This window comes from Pongo pygmaeus, chromosome 22 (genome assembly GCF_028885625.2).
Source record: "Pongo pygmaeus isolate AG05252 chromosome 22, NHGRI_mPonPyg2-v2.0_pri, whole genome shotgun sequence".
Taxonomy (NCBI): domain Eukaryota; kingdom Metazoa; phylum Chordata; class Mammalia; order Primates; family Hominidae; genus Pongo; species Pongo pygmaeus.
Genome location: NC_072395.2, coordinates 949,924 through 968,611, shown reverse-complemented (window position 1 = coordinate 968,611; position 18,688 = coordinate 949,924). Strand labels below are relative to the sequence as shown.

Genomic DNA, 18,688 nt, shown 5'->3' with positions numbered 1-18,688 from the left:
GCGCCCAGCCTGAGGGCCCCCACGCCGTGCCTCCCGCCCACTCCTCCACCTGAGGGAGATCGGGGCCGCTGGCACGGGCACCGCGCAGTCACCCCATGCGGAGTTGAGCGGCGGGTTCTCAGTTCTCGCTCCTGTGCAGTTGCTGCCGCCGGGCAGAATGCCTGGTTTGGCCACAGCCACTGGGACACCTGGCCCTGGTTCTGCAATGCTGGGAGCGCGAGGGGGCTCGGGGGTTGTCAGGCAGCTGCTGCCTGCACACAGAGAGCGACTGCAGCTTGGGCGCCCAGGTGGCGGGGAATGGTCTGGGTGGCCTCTGGAATGAGTACGCGCCAGGCCTGAGGACCCCCCTGGTGGTGCCACCTGCCCCGCTGCTGGGCGCCTCCCTGCGCCTGCGCCGGCGCTGGGCCTTTGCGAGGGCGGAGCTGCGTTCTCCTCAGCACAGACCTGAAGAGCATCGTGAGGGCGGAGCTGAGTTCTGCTCAGCACAGACTTTGGGGGCACTGCCTCGCTTTGGGACAACTCGGGGCCGCATCGACGGTGAATAAAATCCTTCCTGTTTGTAGCCCTGAATAATCAGGGTCAGAGACCAGTTAGAAGGGTTCAGTATGGAAAACGGGAAACCAAAAGCCCCTCTGAATCCTGCCCACCGAGGTTCTCCCCAGCCAAGGCGAGGCGGCCGCAGTGCGAGATCCACACCACGGCCTCGGAAGACAAATGCAGCATTCCTAATGCAGACATGACACCCAAAATATGACACCCCCATTGCTCATGTAACAAGCACCTGTAAAGCTAATGCACTGCCTCAATACAAAAATATTAACATAAGATCCGCAATCCCCTCGCTGCCGTGCAGTCCTAAGACAGCAGTCATAATAATCAACATTGACATAGTCAATACAAACGTAGTAACGAACCTAGGGTTAAGGTTGGTGTTAGGGTTAGGGGTTAGGGGTTAAGTTTAGGGTTGGGGTTGGAGATAGGGGTTGGGGTCAGAGTTAGGGGTTAGGAGTCAACGTTTAGAGTTAGGGGTTAAGAGAGGTTAGGGGTTAGGGATTAGGAGTTAGGGTTGGGTTAGGGTGAGGGTAAGGGTTGTGGTTAGGGGTTAGGGTTAAGGGTTAGGGTTGGGGTAACGGTTAGTGTCAGGGATTAGGGGTCATGGTTAGGGGTCAGGGGTCAGGGCTCAGGGCTCAGGGTCAGGGTCAGGGGTCCCACTCTGTGGGTTGGCTGTTTACTCTGCTGACTGTTCCCTTTGCCATGCAAGAGCTCTTTAGTTTTATTAAGTCCCAGCTATTTATCTTTGTTTTTATTACATTTGCATTTGGGTTCTTGGTCTTGAAATCCTTGCCTATGCCAATGTCTAGAAGGGTTTATCCCGTGTTATCTTCTAGAATTTTTATAGTTCAGGAATTGGGTTTAAGTTCTTAATCTACCTGGAGTAGATTTTTGTATAAGGTGAGAGATGAGAATGCAGTTTTATGCCCCTACATGTGGCTCGCCAATTATCCCGACATCATGTGTTGAAAAGGGTGTCCTTTCCCCACTTTACGTTTTTGTTTACTTTGTCGAAGATCAGTTGGCTGATTATACTTAGGCATATGTCTAAACAAGACATGTATAAATCTGTATGCAGAAAATCATGAAACACTATTGCAGGAAAATACAGAACACTTAAATGAAGGGACTTGTTATATTAATGAACTGGAAAACTCAATGAGATAAAGACAGATCTACTGATTTAACATAATGTCAATGAAAATGCCAGCTGAATTTTTGGTAGATATAAATAAGCCGATTCTAAAATGCATATGGAAAGGCAAAGGAACCAGAATAGCTAAAAACAATTTTGGAAAAAAAGAATAAATTTGGAGGAATCAAACTATCCTGTCTTAAGATTTACTATCAAGCTACAGTAAAAATGTTATCTTGGTACTGGTGAAGAGAGACACACATAGATCAATTTAGCAGAACTTGGTGCAAAAATAAACCCAAATAAGTAGTGTTGGGATGGTTGGTCATTCATATGTAAAGAAATAAACCCCAACTTAGCCATCGCATATTGTTAAAATGTTAACTCACAATGGATCACAGATTTAAGTGTAAAACCATAAAACTTCTAGAACAAGAGAAAATCTTCATGACCTGGGGCTAGGCAGACTTCTTAGATATGACATCAAAAGCACAATTCAAAAAAGATAACATTGATAAATCAGATGTCACTAAAATTAGAAATTTTGTTCTGCAAAAGACACTATTAAGAGAATGAAAAGAAAAGCTGCAGGCTGAGAAGAAACATTTGCAAATCACTCATCCAACAAAGGACTTATAGTCAGAATATATAAATAGCTCTCAAAAATCAACAATAGGAAAAATATTACCCATTGTAAAACTGGGCAAAGCATGCATACAGACACTTCCGCAAAGAAGATATAAGGATGGCAAAGAAACAACAACAAAAAAGTAATATCTGCTGACCACCATTAGCCACTAGGGAAATGTAAATTAAACTCACAAAGCTTAGAATGGCTAAAATAAAAAAATAAGGAAAATACTAAGTGCTGATGAAGATGTAAATAAACTGGAACTTTCTACATCATTGGTGAGAATGCAAAATGGTACAGTTACTACAGTTTGGCAGTTTCTTATAAAGTTAAACATGCATTTCCCATATGACCCAGTAACCCTACTCCTGGCTTCGTATCCTACAGAAATAAGCACAAAAAAACTTACATGAATGTTTATATCAGCTGTATTCAGAAATGCCAAAAAGTGGGGGAAAATGTCGATCAACCAGTGAATAGATGAACTATGATATATCCATAAACTGGATACTTCTGTTAACCGGAAGTAAACAGAAATGAAGTATTGATACGTATAACAACTTGGATGAATGTCAAGAGCAATTTGCTATGTAAAAGAATCCGGTCTCAATCTTACATATAGCGTCAGTCCATTTATATGACATTCTCGAAAAGACAAAGCTATAGAGTTTTAGTGCTTATGGTAGTTGCCAGTGGTTACAGGTATGGTGAGGGGTAATTATGAGGGAAGACATGAGCAGAGTTTTTGGGGTAATGGAAATGTTCTTTTTCTGACTATGATAGTCGTTACACAAACTATGCCTGTGTTGTAAAGAATTGTACCCCCAAAATAACAAAATAGTCAATTTTACTGTGGAAACAATTTTTAAAAACCTGTTTTAAAAACCTGGAATCACAATCTCAGTTATAAGGCATGGTCTATCAATGTTGCTATCATTTCTAACAACTTGTTTCTTAGGAATTTTTTTAGATTATCAAAACATAACCAATCATTGCTCTTCAACTCTTCAATACTCTGAAATAGTTGGTGGATTATATAACCTACCAATATTAAGTGAGATTAAGGAATCTATCCAGGGGTTATTTCTATTCTATTTTGATACCTAGTTCCAATTCTACACTGCAAATCCTTGATGCCAGCTGTCTGTTGAGTAGCTACTCTAACCATAAACACTTATCAACTTTGTACGATGTGCTGGACACATAGAGAAAAATATGACATGGTCCCAGAAATAGAAGAACTTTCAGAGTATGGATTTAGATAAAGAGAAATAAGAAACAAGGAGCTATAAAACTTAAGCAAGGCAAACTCTACACTGGAACAAAAAATTCATCACCATCCTTCTCCAAGGTACAACTCTCTTGCGTCCCCTAGCGTCCTCAAGTAAGGACCATTCTGTAAGCTGCAACGAATGAAAACCTTAGAGTAGCTGTTGGCATTTCCCTTTCACGGTCTTGGATACAAGCAATTTATGATCATCAATGTTTGACAATTATGACAATCAATCAAACAATATTATTCTAAGTCAATGTTAGAGATTTGGTTTAAAATACTGAAACAAAAAAAGGGGCAGGGAGTTGATCAGAGACTGGCAAATATTAACAAAGCTTGAAGCTGGGAGATGCTTCCACAGAATTATTTTAGTCGTATTACATTTGGCTATGCTTATACATTTCCATAGTAAAAACTTAAGGGAAAAATAAAAGCTATGAAGCCTATTTGGTTAAACACGGGTAAAAATCCAAAAAGAAGTCTACTGGAAGAGGAAAACATTGAATTAATATTGTTATTGTTATATCTTGTGGTTAGCATAATTAAATTTTTTCTTTTAATCTTTCTATACTTTCTTAATCTTTTACAATATGCAATCATTTATATAATCAGAATATGAACTGTAAATATTTCAAATAAAATTAAATTACAGATAACTACAAAAAAATAAAAAATTCAAAGCTCATTAACCTCGCTTTTACTGTCCTCTAGAAAAATCCAAACATGTCTTCTGAAGCTGACACTAAACACATCAAGAACTAAGGCAATGGATGGAAACTATCTGAATTCAAATCCCAGCTCAGGCTCTTACCACCTGGGTGACCTAAAGGTAAACCACCTATGCTGTGTGACTGTTTGATTATCTTTTTTTTTTTCTTTTTTTTCTTTTATTGTAATTATTATTATTATTATTATTATTATTATACTTTAGGTTTTATGGTACATGTGCCCAATGTGCAGGTAAGTTACATATGTATACATGTGCCATGCTGGTGCACTGCACCCACCAACTCGTCATCTAGCATTAGGTATATCTCCCAATGTTATCCCTCCCCCCTCCCCCCAACCCACAACAGTCCCTGAAGTGTGATGTTCCCCTTCCTGTGTCCATGTGTTCTCATTGTTCAATTCCCACCTATGAGTGAGAATATGCGGTGTTTGGTTTTTTGTTCTTGCGATAGTTTACTGAGAATGATGATTTCCAATTTCATCCATGTCCCTACAAAGGACATGAACTCATCATTTCTTATGGCTGCATAGTATTCCATGGTGTAGATGTGCCACATTTTCTTTTGATTATCTTTAAGATGGGAATGGTGGCACCCAACCCAGCCTCAAAAGGCTCTTGTGAGGATTAAATATGTTAATTAATATCAAACACTTAGAATGAACAGCACTCAATGTTTAAATACTATCTTTATTACTCATGCCCAAGTACTCCCTCATCCATTTCTGCATTTATTGAACAAATATCAGGGTATGTTCGAGCAGAATTTGCTAATGAATGAAGGAAATATCGTCTCCCCTGGGAAGAAAGGATGTTAAGTACTACTCAAGTGAGACTCCACTGCCAAGTGCCAAAGGGTCATTCCCTCCTTCTCCCTGCAGCCTTTTACAAGAAGTCAAGGCTAAAGAAGGAAAGGAGGATGGAAGAAATCAGAACTCCTGCATGAATTACAGTGGACTGCCCAGACAGCCCGGAGTGATCCTCTCCTAAAGAAAAATCTCTCAGTGATCAGAAAAGGGCCAGGGATACTCTCCAGCTGGAGCTCTGACCCCATCCTGGGTTCACAGAAGCTTTCAGGGAACTGAGTCCTTCTCAGAAAATTAAAAAGTGCTAAAAACAAGAGGTCCATCTTCTACCACCTGTCAGGCTCTGTTCCAAATCTTTTCATTTAACTCTCAAAAGAACTCCATTAGATAGATACTAGCACCATTTTAAAGAAAAAGAAACATAGGCAGAGAGATTAAGATACTCGCTTTTTATTATACTGCTAGGAACTCGCAGAGCTGGCTGATGGTCGGGGGAAAGGGTTGGGGGTGTACAGAACCCAGGAGATCCCCAGTCCCTGCGATGTAGGATCCTGGAACCCTGGCTCTAAGTGGTGATGGGCCAGCTGCCCCACACTGCAGAAGGCTCATTCAAAGAAAACAAATCCCACCCTTCGCCGCAAGTGGATTCTCCTCCCCTAGAGCTACTGCCCAGTTGCTACTGGCCCCCAGCAAAACGAATATCAGTATGGACGGAAGGAGCAGGACGCAGAGCGGGGAGGGTCACCTTTGTGGGAGGAAAGAAGGCCGTGGCCTAGCGTATCTTGGGTGGAAGTGGCTCTGCCTACAGAGACCTCCTGGACTACGCTTCCCAGAATTCCCGACGGGATCAGGGAGACGGCCTCAGCCTCCTAGAGCGGAAGTTACCCGACTACATGGGGCTCCCAAACTACACTTCCCAGAATTCCTAGGAAAACTCTCCACTTCTCTGCCTGCCTAGGACGCAAGTTCCTGGTGCCAAGCTGAGAGCCTGGATCATATTTCACACGTGCCGGTCCCAAAGGAATTCCTTAACTCCCCCTTCCTGGAACCGAAATGCTTCCAAAGACAGAGAGCCCCTATATATATTTCTCTGTTTTCCCCAGAGGATCGTTCATGAAATGCGCCTTTCCTGGCGCGTGTGTCTCTGACCCTCTAGATCTTCTGGACAATTCCCGGAATTTCTTGCAGGGCAGCACTTCCCCTTAAGTCGTCTCTTTCTCGTTTGGATAGTCAGTATTTGTATAGTCACTATTCTCTTTTGGTTAGCCCTCTAATTTTATACTGCTAGTCCAGCTCTACTACCTTCTCCCTAGAGTTTGAATTTATTTTTCTTCAAACGCTACACAAACCCAAATAAACTCAACCAAAGCGGACTTTACCTAACTTCCTACCTACCTACCAAGAAAATATCCCATAAAGGAGAGAACGGAGAAGCTTGCAATACAGGAAGAAAAAAAAAAAAGAATTACAGAACGGAAGCGATGTGTGTGCTAAAAATGCAGGCACTTAAAGGAAATTGGGCTGATTTGTACTGGACACCGAATTTGAGGAATACAGGACCTCAACCTTTCTTTGACTGGATTGCTTTTTTATTCCATTTTGGTGTGGACGCGTCTGAAACTGATAGTGCTGCTGCTACCTACCATAATGTGTGTGTTGCAAGATCCACAAGAACGTGGATGCCAAGAATCCACAAAAAAACAGATGCAACCATTGATGAGACCATAAGCAGAAACAGCAAGTGTTTCCCACGTTTTCTCTGCTTTAATAAGGCAAATAGTAGGGCAGTACTGATATAGACAAAATGTTATTATTATGGGAAGTGATAAGTCCCTTGTAAAACCTTGAATTTTTTTTCTTCTTTGAGAAAAATCTATCACCTATCTTCACCCTGCTCTTGATATAGCAAATATTGTACGTTGTCTTATGGAGGATGATTCAGGGAGGACGGTGAACGGGTTGACTCAATCCAGAAAAGGAAGAGGAAAATAAAAAGACATAACGACCAATCTGTGAAAATGCTCAGTGGCTTAAGGCAGTATTAAGAGATGACACTATTTGATTCTTTATTTAACTCCTTTCCAAGGAAATGTTTTTGAAAATCCATACGGTTTACATATTAAAGAGGATCAATCTGATAATAGGTGATTTTTTTGATAAAATGAAAGGAAAATTGGAAAATAAAAGTGACAGAATAATACTTTGTATACTTCCACTTCCAGTAATAATAAAATGAGTGATTTGGAACAAACATCTAGCAGAGGAAAGGTGAGCAAACTTTTTAAATGTCAAAAGTCATCAAAAGACAAGATAATGGAGAAATGGTGGGCCAAAATTCAGAAAAGGTTGAAAGAGTCATGCATTTGGGGCTACTTTTCTCCTGGGGATGATGGTCTAGTCTAGGATCTGAAAAGCCTAGAAGTTCTGCAGCGCTTTTGACACCTATATGAAGCTGGGGGAACAAAAGATTCTAGCAAAAACTAAAATGAACATCTTTTCAAGCGCACATAAGATTTGTACAAATGAGTAAAATGATATGGGATTTCAAAATACTGAAATACTATGTTTTTGAATACAGTGAAATTTGGCTAGAAATCAATAAAAATACAACTAAATGATTCATGTGTGCATTTAATAAATATTATCTCATCTCCAAACCCACCATTCTTCACTCTGCTTCATGGGGCTGGAATGGGGGAATCTGCAGCCAATCTTTCCCGACCTCCACACCCCCAATCTGGTTCTGTGTTCGGCAACTATTAGCTGAAGAATATAGGGGTGGTGGGGGCAGGGAGATATACTATATCCTGTGCCTGCCAGCCAGCAGTACTTTTTCTTGTAGCAACTGCCTAATTTTCAGTTTTTCTAACACTTAAATACCTATTTCATCATGGCCCTTTATAAACATTTTTAAACAACTTCCCAAAGACTGACCCTTAGATGTCTAAGTCCTAAAACTACAGGGCCCTGTTTCTGAGCTCAGAGACAGCTGAACCAGCTGAACACTGGCCTCTCCTTAGAGATCTGAGCTTCAGGTGAGCATGACCTTCCTCCAAGCTTCTAAGTTTTAGTAATTCCTGTCTCTTCACTTTGTTTCCTCAGACCTCAGGTGGTTGCTGCTTGCTGCAGTTGCTACTTCCTGCAGTTGTTACTTCCATCATATATTAGAGATTTTTTTTTTTTTTTTGACAGGGGGTCGCTCAGTTCCCCAGGCTGAAGTGCAGTGGTGCCTTCTCGGCTCACTGCAACCCCTGCATCTCAGCTCCAAGCAATTCTCCTGCCTCAGCCTCCCAAGTAGCTGGGATTACAGACATGCACATCCACGCCCAACTAATTTTTGTATTATCAGTAGAGATGAGGTTTCACCATGTTGGCCAGGCTGCTCTTGAACTCCTGACCTCGTGATCCACCTACCTCAGCCTCCGAAAGTGCTGGGATTACAGGTGTGAGCCACTGCATCTGGACTAGAGTTCTTTTTCTGCTCTTTCAGAAATCTAGCTACCAACTCTACAATATGCTAATTTTTCTTTTCAAATAATTGGTAAGGTTTCAGTGGATCCTAAATTATAAACGTGTTTGGAAATTAATCAAACCACTTTTAAGTAATCCATAGATAAAAAGTATGGCATTGAAATCTGGTGTCATCAGTGAATTCTACCAAATATTTAAAGAAGAAATCATGTTAGTCTCAAAATTATTCCTGAGAATAACAAAGTAGGAAGCACTTTCCAACTAACTTCATGAGGCCACTATAATAACACTGACAAAATTTGTGAGAGGCTTCATTAGAATAGAAAATGACAGGTCTGGCTGGGCATGGTGGCTCATGCCTGTAATCCCAGCACTTTGGGGAGCTAAGGCGAGCAGATCATGAGATCAGGAGATCCAGACCATTCTGGCTAACACAGTGAAACCCCGTTTCTACTAAAAATACAAAAAAAAAAAAAAAAAGCCAGGTGTGGAGGCACGCGCCTGTATTCCCAGCTACTTGGGAGGCTGAGGCAGGAGAATCGCTTGAACCTGTGAGATGGAGATTGCAGTGAGCTGAGATCGTGCCTCTGCTCTCCAGCCTGGGTGACAGAGTGCGACTCCATCTCAAGAAAATAAAAGAAAAGAAAAAAGAAAGGAAAAGAAAATGACAGGTCTATCTCATCATAAATATACTTTCAAAAATCCTAAACAAAATGTTGCCAATGATATATAAAAGGGCAACACATCATGATCTAGGTATCAGAAACAGAAAAAGAAAGTTTACTTAATCACCCATTTGTCATAAGAAAATTTAGGCAACTAAGCAATAGTAAAGATCTACAAAAATGGCAACAAATATCAAAAGGAATAGTGAAATATTGAAAACATTTCCTCTACGATGGGTAACAAAATAATGATGTCCACTCCAACCATTTCTACTAAACACCACATTTGCTCCTTTATCCTGCAATCTTGCCAACTAATCTAATTAATTTTTATATTTTATGTGTAGATCTTTTGAATTTTATATGCATGCTCATGTTGACTTCAGATCTGCAACAAATGTGGCACTGCAGCACCATGGGAACAGGGAAAATATTCAATACATGTTGCTGTTAAATTGAGTATTGTGAAATAAAACTGAAATTGACCTATACCTCCCACTATATGCAACAATCTAAGGCTGGTGGATTGTAGAGCCCAATTTGAAAAGCATTTCTTATGACACTTAAATCTACTCAGTGTATAAACCCATAAGAAATGTGTACGAAAATACACATATAAGAATGTTCATAGCAGGATCATTCATCACAATGACATGCTGAGAATACTCCAGATGTCTATCGATGATAGTATGGATAAATATTTTTTGTTATTTACACAAGGTAAGGGCAAGGACATTGAACAAACTTTAGCTGTACATGCAATACCATGATGACTCCCATAAATATGTTGAGCAAAATAACTAGACAAACCCAGTAGATGCAGTGTGATTCCACTTGTGCGAAGTTCACTAGACATGCAAAATTCATCAGTAGCATGATTTTGGACACTTAAATAGTAAAAATATAAAGAAAAGCAAGGGAACCTTAAGACTTAGGGTAGTGGTTTCTTTTCATGGGGAAGAAAGCATCATGATGCTGTGAGAGTGGGGTGTGTGCAATTCTACCATGCTCCATTTTTGGTTGTGGGTGGTGATTATACAGCTGTTCATTTTATGTTCATACTTTCACATGTATATTTATGATTTGGACACTTTTCTGAATGTAAGTGATATTTCAATCTGTAAAAATCAATGATATATGAACAACAAACTGTGGTACATCAATACAATAGAGTATTATTCAGCCATAAAAAGAAATGAGATATGAAGTTATGAAAACACATAGAATAACCTTAAATTCATATTGTTAATGGAAAGAAGCCAGTCTGTCAAAGCTACATACTGTAATTCAACTATATGATAATCTGGAAAAGGCAAAACTAAAGGTCAGTAAAGTGATCAGTGGTTGTTAGAGGTTCAGGGAGATTAATTGGTAGAGCACAGGGTATTTTTAAGCAGTGACACTATTCTGTATGATATGGTATGGTGGATAAAGGACGTTATGCTTTGTCAAAACCCATGGAATGTACAACACAAAGAGTAAGCCCTAATGTCAACCACAGACTTTAGTTAATAATAATGTATCGATATTGGTTCATTAGTTGTAACAAATATGCCACACACATGCAAGATGCAAACAATAGGAGAAACTGGGCCGGGGAAAGGAGAGTATACAGGAAATATTAATAGTTTGTCTGCAATTTTTTCTGTAACCCTAAAACAGCTCTTAAAATAAAGTCTATTTTAAAAAATCAATGATATATTTCAAAGGAAACTGAATATATGGCATAGAACTTTATTCAGAACTTAGAGGGAAGGGCTAAAAATAATAAGGAACTCTAAAATGAATATGAACATATTGATCAGGTGTATCTTATAAGCTAATGAGAAAAAATAAGGATTAGCGAAAGAAGCAGATTGTAATAAATAAATCATTAAGAGAGAATAAACAATTTATCCAAATGGGCAAAATCGCATATTGGAAGGAGGAGAAGAAGATGGAGGAGACGTGGGTGGAAGGCCAGGGTGTGTAGGAGGAGAAGTAGGAGGAGGAAGAGTAAGAGAAAAAGGAGGAAGAGACTCCTAGAGATGCACTTGTAGACATTGAGAAATTTTTTTAATGGTAAGGCCGAAGACTAAAGAATTGAGTCAATTTCAAAGGAATGAAAAAATAAGCTTTTCATTTTAATTATTGTCTGCAACATCAAAAGCAGTAATAAAATATAAAAATAATCTATAGGATTTTGAGATGAAAAGATTGATCCTTCTATGGTCAGAGAATATTTTGTTCATGTCTACTATTCTTGGCATACAAGATTCAGTTGCAAATCACTTCTAAATTCTTTCTAGAAAATATTCTTCAAGACATATTACAGGCCTTTGGCAACAACACAGATAAAGCTTCCACAGACCATCTTCCTAGTTTATTTACATAGAAATACTGAATAAAATGTGAATATAAAAATATTTATTTGAATAGGGGAATGTTTGAGGGCATACATATTAATAAGAAAAAAACAAATTTATTATTTATTTGTTCCATTATATCCCCCACTACCCACTCTCATTTTCTCTCCTGTAGAATCAGTAGCCAGGTCGATCTGTTTAATGTGTGCCTGTTGTTGGTATGTCTTTTTAGCAAAATGTGTGGAATTTGGAATATTTATAACACATATGTCTTGTGTTATAAAACTGTTAAATTTGTCACTCAAAACAATGTTTTTCTCAATATTTTACGAAAAAATATTTTTCTGAAACAGGGTCTTACCTTGTCACCTAGGCTAGAGTGCAATGTCATGACCACAGTTCACTGCAGCCTTGACCACCTGGGCTCAAGCCATCTTCCCACCTCAGCCTCCAAAGTAGCTGGGACTATTGGTGTGCCCAACCACACCTGGCTATTTTTTTTTTTGCTAAGATGGGGTCCCACTATGTTGCCCACGCTGGTCTCAAACTCCGGCCTCAAGTGATCCTCCCACCTTGGCCTCCAAATGTGCTGGCATTATAGGCAGGAGCCACTGTACTTAGCTCTGAAATTTTATGACATAAAGAAGAGTTGGAAGAATTATACAGTAGTCACCCATATATTCTCAGCTTAGATGCTAAAATTAGCAACATTTATGTCTTAGTCATCCATCTAGCTATCTTACTTATTACTTATCCATCAGAACATTAGCATTACCCAACAGATTCCCTCATGACACTTACCAGTCAGTCTCTAACCCCTTCCCCCAGTGGTAACCACTGTTCCACTTTTTCACCATAAATTTTACTAATTTTAGAATATGAAATATATGGAACCATATGGTAAGAACTCTTCTGCATTACAATTCTTTGAATATAGTGTTTTTCTGATCCATCCATGTTGATGCACATATCAGTCATTTGATCCTTTTTATTACTGAGTGATGTTCTATTGCATGAATATATGTCTTTGGAAACTTGCTTACATTTTAATTGTCTAAATATTTTTATGAATAAAGATCCTGCAGCATACTTATAAAAGTCTTTTTGTGGGCATATGCTTTCTTTTCTCTGGAATAAATATCTATGATTTGAATTGCTTCGTGTGTTTAACTGCTTAATAAAACACCAGATAATCTCCCAAAAGATTAATTTTACACTGTCTTCCAAAATATATGCAATTTCTGATTGTTTTGAATCCTAATAAGCATTTGCTATTATTAGTATTTCTTTTATGAGACGGAGTTTCACTCTTGTCATGCAGGCTGGAGGGCAGTGGCGTGATCTTGACTCACTGCAACCTCTGCCTCCTGGGTTCAAACGATCCTCCTGCCTCAGCCTCCTGAGTAGCTGGGATTACAGGCACCTGACACCATGCCTGGCTAATTTTTGTATTTTTAGTAGAGATAGGGTTTCTCCATGTTGGCCAGGCTGGTCTCAAAGTCCTGATCTTGGATAATCCGCCCACCTCGGCCTCCCAAAATACTGGGATTATAACTGTCAGCCACGGCGCCTGGCCTATTACCAGTATTCTTAATATCTGCCATTCTGGTGGTTGTGTAGTTGTGTCTGTCTGCAGTTTTCATTTGCTTTTTCCTGATGAGCAATAATGTGACACTTCTTCACGGGCTATATTAACAATTTGTATGTCTTCCTTTGTAAAGTAACTGTTCAAGTTTTGCCCATTATAATTGAGATGCTGGGCTCTTTAATATTGTATTGTACAAGTCTTTATATAATCCGGGTGTCAGTCAGTCTGAAATTTGGGCAGAGTTTAATGTAGAATAAGGGGCAATTCTTTGCTTGACATATTTTCCTAGGATTTCTTCCCTCACTTTCCAGGTCCTGTGGTCACCTCAATCTCTGTCATCTAGATCTTCATGCCAGTGGATACTACAGAAGCATCCACAGATTCAATGAAACAGGGATCAAAAATATTCAGAAAAAAATACAAATTAGCAACACAACAATAAAAATAACACAAATAAAAATGCAATACATTATGACAACTATATGAAAAGGTTACATGAGAATATTAAGGCCATTTTACATAACAGACTTGAGCTTCCACAGATTTTGATTTCCATAAGGGTCCCTGAATCAATTCCCCGCCAATACCAAGGGACTACTGTATTCAGGATTTTTTCACCTAGTTCATAAAGGATATTAATCGGTAGTTTTCTTTCCTAATAATTTCTTTGTCTTGTTTGGTATTATTAGATTAATGCTGGCCTCATGAGACAAGCTGGGGGTGGGTGGGTGTTCCCTTCTCTTTTTGCTTCTGGGTTTATTTAAAATTCACATCTTTACTCTTTAAATGTTGGAATCCACCAATGAAGTAATCTCAATATTGGTTTTTTTATTGCTGTTGTTGGAAGGCTTTATCTATTAAATAAGTTTTGAAATATATATCAGGCCAGACAGGTGCAGTGTCTCTAGCCTGTAATCCCAGCACTTTGGGAGGCCAAGGTGGGCAGAGCACTTGAGCCCAAGAGTTCAAGAACAGCCCAGGCAACATGGTAAAAGCCCATCTCTACAAAAGAGAAAAAATTAACTGCGCATATATATATATGTGTGTGTGTAAAAATTGTATGTACACACACACATACATACATGCAACTATCTAGGTTATCCGTTCTTTCTGAGTGAACTTTGGTAATTTGTGCCTTTCAAGTAATATTCCATGTCATGTAAATTGATGAATTTATGGACAAAGAGTTGTTTGTAATGTTCCCTTATAATCCTTTTAATATCTGCAAAATCTGTAATAATGTTCCCTCCCTCCTGATTTTTGTTTTCTTTTTTTTCCCTGTGGGTGAGTCAGTTGAAAGGTTTATAACCTATATTGAACTTCTCAAAGAATAAGGTTATGATTGTGTTGATTTTTAAAGGTTTTTTTTCTGTTTCCAATTTCATTGACTTATGTAGCTGCCACAAAACTTCACTCTATCCTCTCCAGGACCCAGTACCCAGCTGGGCTCAAGAATTAAATTAACATAACACAGATTAACAGGAGAACAGGAGGCAAATTTATTTAATACAAGATTTACATATGACCAGAGCCTTCATTACAAAATGAAGCTCCAAAGAAACCGTCAGTTATGTATACATTGTAGTGAACAAAGAATAGTAAGTGGTTAAGAAGCAATTAGGCCGGGCCTGGTGGCTCACACTTGTAATCCCAGCACTTTGGGAGACAGAGGCAGGAGGATAGCCTGTAGCCAGGAGTTTGAGACCATCCTGGGCAACACAGTAAGACTGCAACTCTACAAAATAAAAATAAATTAATTTTTTTTAAAGAAGCAACTAAATCATGTGGAAAGGCTTGAAAGATGTTATTTTAAGGTTGTCTGTACAGAATTCTTTTGGGCTTGACTTCTCATTTTGAGGAAAAGTATATTGCTCCTTTTTTCTAGTATAAGGAGTGGATCTTCTTTCCTCCTTCCCACCCTCCCTCCTTCCTTCCTACCTTTTCCCACAAATGTGGCAGCAGAATGTGCTAATTAGTAAATATCTTCTGCCCTGAGAAGAGAGATGACACGGCAAGAAGAAGGATGCTAAGTCATACTCAGTTAAGGTTCTGCTGCTAGGAGCTGAAGAGTCCTTCTTTCCTCATTCATGTGACCATCTGCAAGAAATCAGAACTGTGTCTCCCTCCTGCATGAATCACAGAGGACATCCCCATACAATAGCCTGGAGTGATTCCCGCCCCACCCCCGCACCCCCATCCCCACCACCACTTTTTTTAAAAAGGGAATCCAGGAATCATCCTGCTTCCTGTACGGATCAGAAAAAAGGGGCAAAATAGCACTGCAGGTGGAATTGTGATCCCTTCCCAGGCTCACAGAAGCTTTCAGGTAACTGAGGCTTCTTGGGAAATTAAAAAAAATTAATAAAATGAACCACACTTACCACCTTTTACTTGTGACTGTCTCATTTAATTCTCCACTGAACTGCATTGGTTTGATAATTTTATTCCCCTCATGTTACATAAAAGGAATGCTAGGCACATACAGTTTGAATTACTTCCCAATTTCACACCCCTAGAAGATGGCAGAACTTCCTGGTCAGTCCTGGAGTAGGAAGAGAGCGCACAAAATACAAGAGATCCTCAACCCACCAAGACCAAATGCTGCAAACTCGACAAAGGCTCACTCACCTGGGGCCCAACCCCATCTTCCACTGCTAGCCGCAGACGCTCTTCTTGAAGACAAGGAGGGCCACCGCCAGGCTAAACAAAACATTGCTGTCTCAGGCCTCACTCAACTTCCTGAAAGAAATGATGACATCACTTTCATGGAGCAGAAGTGACTGTAGTTACCCACAATTCCTTGATTATAACCTCAGAATTCCCAATGAGATAATCGTCACAGCCACGCCCTCCTGTAGAGGAAGCCCGGCCGCCTTCACAGAGCTCGAAGGTTACTGCTCCCAGAATCCTCGCAAAGAATTGGCAATGTCGTTGCCTTTCTCTGGCGGAAGGCTGGCTACTACCCTTTGAATTTGGAATGTATGTCATACAATTCTAGAGCAGAATGCAAAGTCAGCACTGTCCTCTTTGAACCAAAATGTCTCCAAAAACAGGATTCTAATTTTTACATAATATTTCCCCCAGAAGCCCAACCATTAAAGCTACTTTTCCTGGAACAAAAGTGTTTTTGACGCCGTGAATCCTTTGGACCAGTTTCCAGAATCCTCTTCAGGTAGAGCTTCTCACCAGCGTTTCCGTTTTTATTTTGGATAACCGGGTTCAGTCCGAATCATTCTATCTCACTGGTCAAGCTCAGCATTCTTTTCCCTTATTCTCATTTTTATTCTTTCACATGTGACAAAACAAATGTATTTGAATGCCCCTCCCACCCTGTCCCCCACCCATTTCCCTTTAGTAGAGAATGCAGTTTGAAATGAAAAGGAGGCATAAATTATAAAAGGGAAGATATGTGTGAGCTAGAAATGCAGAAGTTAGAAACTGGGCACGAATGTAAGGAACACAAGATCTCAAACCTACTTTGACTGGATTTTCTACTTTAATCCATGCGTGTTGGATGCATCTAGAACTCTTGGCGGTGTTATCTGATATCAGCCATTCATTCCATGATACAAGAACCCACAAGAAGGTCATGCAAAGTTTTTTAAAGTATAAAGCAGAGGCAGCAAAAGCTTTTGGGTGTTCCCTGAGTTTAATTGTTCATTGTAAAAAGTGGCTCATGAGGCGAATGAAACGAGGTGTGTTCATGTGGAGGAATTATTATAATATGAAAAGAGATAAATATATAAAAATTTAAAATTTCTTTTTGTTCAAGTTCAAATATCACATCACCCACTTCCACCCTATTCTTATTATCATAAATACAATAATAACTGTATTTCATTCAAGTGAGTCGATTGAGAGTTGGACGCAAATCCAGAAAATCCAACAAATAAAAATACCCGAAGGTTCTGCTTACCACTTTTCTTCTGGACCAGAACTAAACATTTTCATACCTTTATATTATGAAAAATTTCAAACATTGATAGAAGTAAAGAGTGAAGTATTCCATCACCTCGTCACCCAGATTCAGCAATTTTCAACATCTGCCACACTTCCTTTATCTATCAATATTGTCTTTCTGCCCTTTTTGCTATTGTAATTTTAAAACAAAATCATGACACTGTATTATTTTCCCCCTAAACACTCCCATGCATACTTCAAAGAATTACATTTTCTAATATAACAAAAATACAACTATCACACTGAAGAAAGTTTATAATTCCTTAATATTATTTTATACCGTACAAAACAAAACTTCAAAATTTCCATTCATCTCAAAAATACCCATTCTTTGCATGTGGTTGTTTTCTCTCTTGAGTCTCTTTCAATCTGGAAGAGTATCCCCCCTTTGATCCTCTTTAAATTCATGCTTTTGGCCTATAGAAGACATCAGGTCAGTTGTCAAGTAAGATGTCCCACATTCTGGATTTTTAAAAATGTTTCATTATGCTGCCAGTTAACATGTTCTTGAATATCTCCTGTGGCTCTGGTAAACTACAATTTAGATTTAGAGAGAAGAAGAGATTAAGGTTCATCGTTTTCAGCAAGAATACTTCCCCATAGGTAGGTTTATTCTGGCCTTGTTCAGTAGCATCACCTTCTCCTTAGTGCAGATCACAGCACATTCTTCAATATTACTGTTTCCTACAGCACCTAAGATACTACACCTCAATCATGCACACAAATGTCCATTACAAGAAGAACAAGGTTCAAAGACTTTGAGAGAAAAGGTGAAGATTTTAAGAATCAAAATTTTTTCTCTTCCAATTGCTAATCTCATCCTATTAAGCATCCATAGTCTTGCAAAGTATGAAAGAAAAATAAATCTCAGAACCCCCAAGTCACTAAGCCAGAGGGAAAAGTCAAGCTGGGAACTGTGTCAGGAAAACCTCCCATTTTATTACTTAATAAGAAAGCTATAAAGAAGAAAAAGCTACATACCTCCTTCACGATTTGTCGACAAGGAAATTCCTTGTGGGCCTGAACATCTTTATCCAAAAGTATTTCTGTTGAATTTCACCCTGGTAATGTAAATTGATAGCTTATATTCACAGGTGTGGGACAAAGGACAGACAGAACTCAAAGTCATTCCTCTGTTCACCTGAAACAAATGCATATCTGATTGCTTCCTCTTCCCTGTTGTTTCTGTAATAATGCATATTCACTAAGCAAAATTAAGACCTAAGTCACTATTCGTCTACCCTCCTCTCACGTGTGAGTTTTGTATTCAGTAAAAGGCTAATCAGAGCCTCAAAATAATGCCACTGTTTGTCTCTTATCTACCTATGATGTAGAAGCTCCCACTCCCATTCCAGATTGTCCTGCCTTTCTAGACTTAAGCAATGTATAACTTGCACATACTGTTTGATGCCTGATTTCTCCTAAAATATATAAAATCAAGCTGTGCCCTGACCACTTTTGGCACATGTCGTCAGGACCTCCTAAGGCTGTGTCACAGGTGCGTACTTAAACTTGGCAAACTAAATGTTCTAAAT

At 39.3% G+C, this 18,688-nt stretch overlaps 1 long non-coding RNA gene and 1 pseudogene across 1 annotated transcript; one reads left to right on the top strand and one right to left on the bottom strand.

The window, feature by feature from the left end:
- The first annotated feature begins 494 nt into the window (after nucleotides 1–494).
- On the top strand, nucleotides 495–13,767 carry LOC134738981 (uncharacterized). The gene is made up of 3 exons (XR_010125311.1): nucleotides 495–537; nucleotides 4,303–4,420; nucleotides 13,505–13,767. It is a non-coding gene; the product is annotated as an uncharacterized LOC134738981 (long non-coding RNA).
- A 3,182-nt stretch (nucleotides 13,768–16,949) lies between these two features.
- Nucleotides 16,950–18,688, bottom strand: part of LOC134737559 (zinc finger protein 285-like) — a 31,489-nt pseudogene continuing 29,750 nt past the window's right edge.